Source organism: Cryptomeria japonica, chromosome 5 (genome assembly GCF_030272615.1).
Source record: "Cryptomeria japonica chromosome 5, Sugi_1.0, whole genome shotgun sequence".
Lineage (NCBI taxonomy): Eukaryota > Viridiplantae > Streptophyta > Pinopsida > Cupressales > Cupressaceae > Cryptomeria > Cryptomeria japonica.
In genome coordinates, this window is record NC_081409.1 from 586,339,037 (window position 1) to 586,342,838 (window position 3,802).

Below are 3,802 nucleotides of genomic sequence, written 5' to 3' on the forward strand. Positions count from 1 at the left end.
TGGGGCCAGGTCAGGTGGATCCTCTGGAGGTTGACAAGATAGAAATAATATTAGGATTTGAAAAAGATCACACTCATGGAACTTCGTGTGCGACTGATCAATTGTATTGTTTGGGTAATGCATTCCAAATAGATACAGTTGCATACTATTTATTTGTCTTGATTAAAGAATTTTATCTTGATGGCATTAAATTAAATTACTTTCTCTCTTATCTGGTATTGGTGGAGAAGAGGTTGCATTGCATCAACCTAAAATACATATTTCCGCAAATACAACACAAGTTAAATGTATCCCAGGTCGATGCAAAGCAACCTCTTCTCCACCAATACCAAATAAAAGAGAAAAGGATTAAATGAACAAATCATAAAACCCTAGAAATAAGAGGACAAGGAATTAGGTCAAGACAACAAGAAATTAATGTAGGTTCGATCATGATTCTGATTGACAAAGGACCAATGTTGATAAATGATTGAGATTGGTTGACAAAAATCAATGACAAATTGACCAAGATAGACAAGGAGATCAAATTGATAGGCACCAATTGACGAGGAACAATGACTAATCAATCCAAATTGACATGATTGAAAAGGACAAGGATCGATGATGAATCGATCGCAAAATGACAAGATTGACAAATTGATAATCGCAAATGATTACTAACAAGCTAAAGATGATTGAAAGATTGACAAGAGGACAAAACCCTAATTCTATCATCGATTAGGATTGACGATGTCCAAAATGAAGATAAATGAGCATGCACCATGATGCGATAGGATAAGATCGACCAAAATCATGACTGAAGATTGCTATCGACAAGACCTAATTCGAAAGTAAGAAAAATGAGGAATGCAGAAGAAGGACTCGATGCTCCCAAATGATAAAGACCAAGTGCGCAACATAGAAGAAATGTTAATGTGATGCAAGAACCCTAAAATAAGGCAATGCGCAAATGTTAAAGTATGACTCCACAAGTGTTGACCATTTTTAGACGTCTACATTTTGCCTCTCTTTGAGACAATGCGATTCTAAGCATTGTTTCAAAGAACAATAATAAAAATGCCCCAGAATATAACAATGACATATGCATGCCCCCTCGAGGAATTGGCCAGAAAAATCCAAAAAAGAGGCCAAGTGATCGATAAGAATGACAGAAGATGATAGGTTCGAACGGATCAAAAATTGAAGGTCGGATGCACAAAGGACAAGCAGTGGAAGGCGCAAAAGACTGTGACCATCATAAGATGGAAAGCATGCACGTCCATCTAGGTACTGACAAAGATCTATATAGGAGACAAGGAGAAGGAAAAGAGTTCATTTGCACTGGCCAAAGTGGAGGAGTTGTTGCTTAGGAAAAAGGACCCTTGCAGAGAGATGGCGAACATTCCAATGGTAGATCACCTTGGGGAATGTGTACACACCTACAAATGACCAGACGATGCTGGAGCAGCGGTATGTAGCTCAAAAACCCATATGTTCAATTTCATGAATTTTGCTTGATTGTGGGACATTGCGGGGCCCACAGGGGAGAGAAAAATGAAGATCTGCACCTATGTGGGCGCATTCTACGCCTGTGTAGAGATGTTCTGAGCCTGTGTAAGGTACATAGGCACAACTTGATGTTGCACAAGTGCAAGACAATGTGCACAAGTGCAATTGTGCACTTATGACTCTAGTTTGACCGAAAGTAGCACACAGATGATCCTGAAAAGAGGGATAAGGGTAGGATAGGTCAAAAATAGATAAGAAAACCCTGATTGGTGCATGAAACAAGGAAATGCAGCCCTTAGGAGAAAACCTTAAAACTAACAAATTGTGCCCCAATTGTGATGCAGAGTCGACAGTATCCATTGATCGTGCGGGAGAACAGACCCGACTGCTTCATGTTGCGATACAGACTCAGGAGTACTGACAAAGACACATTAGCAGGACTTGGATTATACTACATTACGTACATGCCCGAGATTAGGGCAAACACAGGACTTCTCACCACATTGGCTGAGTGATGACATTCAGAGACTTCCTCTTTCCATCTTTCGACTAGAGAGGTGACTGTGACACTAGAGGATGTGTGGCATATCCTTCACATTCTGATTCATGGGGAGATGGTGGTGTATGACCCAGCGATAGGGAGAGACTCTTTGTGCAGATTATTCAAGTGCGACATAGATGACCTTGATATCATAGAGAGGGAGATCCATTGGGAGACCATGGTAGCAGAGTATGATTAGCGATATGTGGTGGTAGCAGTGGTTATGGCATGCCTATTAGCAGGTGACAGACAAGGACATGGATTCCCTATTGGATGGGGAAGAGTACTAGAGTGGATGGCGATAGAGGGGACTGTATACACATGGGGACCATGTGTTCTTGCCATGCTATATTTTCAGTTGCATCAGATAGCATATCAGAGGGTACAGACTTTGAGCTGTGGGGTCACACTTTTATAGGTATGGGCATTTGAACACATAGTCATATGTCGGCCGATTGCAGAGAGACAGGTAGTACCACATTGACCATATGTGTATTGCTATGGGGGAGCATTGAGATAGGATCCATTTGGATACATATTGTATTGGCGACATGAGCTAGACAGGTTGAGAGATTTCACATGGAGGCCATATCATGATTGCCCTGGATGGTCAGATGATGGCGATGAGCTACCGTATTGCAGACAGGAGAGATACCTGATTGGACGACTAGTGAATCACTAGAGAGTGATTGAGATGTATCTACTAGAGAGAGTCAGACGACAGTTTGGAGAGAGGCAGGATGTACCGATAGGGACTGCACACTTTTCCCGATCCCACAGAGAGATGAGTTAGTGGGGGAGGATGATTCAGCCACACATAGCATATGTCGACTTCATACATCTATAGTGGAGACAGTGGGATTGGAGATCAGATGTTGTAGATGCCGGGATGACAGAGGGGTATGAGCGATGGTTTGCACGACAGTGGCCAGTGCCATTGATGGATCCTGATATTCCAGTACCTAGGAGATAGGAGGACTTCCCACTCGCTGGAGAGGAGGAGGGAGATGATGAGGAGGGAGATGATGAGGATGAGGATGAGGGGGACGAGGATGATGGGGATGAGGAGGCTGAGGAGGACGATGAGGGAGAGGAGAGTCCAAGGTGCACACAGAGAGATGAGCCAGATCTAGCAGATCATGAGTCATTGCAGGACATACCCATAGGGCAGGAGATAACTAGCATAGAGGAGATGCATATATGTAGGGCCACCATAGTGAGTTAGCATGATTACATTGCTACATTGGAGAGACAAAATGCTATCTTGAGGACAGAGCAGGAGCAGTGGTCAACTGAGAGGGATACGTTCAGAGCAGAGATAACCAGGTTGACAATGGCTCAAGATACAGCGATAGCCCAGGAATAGCAAGTAGAGCAGAGAGTGACCGAGTATGTTGGGTCGATTAGGGATGCTAGTGCGCATGAGATGGCACAGATGTTATTAGAGGTAGGAGATGAGATGCACCATTTGAGGACTCTATATGAGAGTGCAGTTCCACCAGAGCAGAGAGCAGCATCATATCGGTCACGATCGAGGACAGAGAGCAGGCCACGCTCTCAGAGGTCAGTGAGCAGCATGGGGGTGAGTGGACCTATGAGACCACCACAGCCAGGACCAGGGACAGGAGGGGCTTCATCCTCGAGACATGACAGGGATGAGGAGGACTGAGGGAGCACCCAGTGGCAGAGGCACGTGCTCCTTATGATGGAGACATATATATTTTGACATTATGTACTTAGCCTGTGGGCCATACGTAGGACATACAGTCCAAT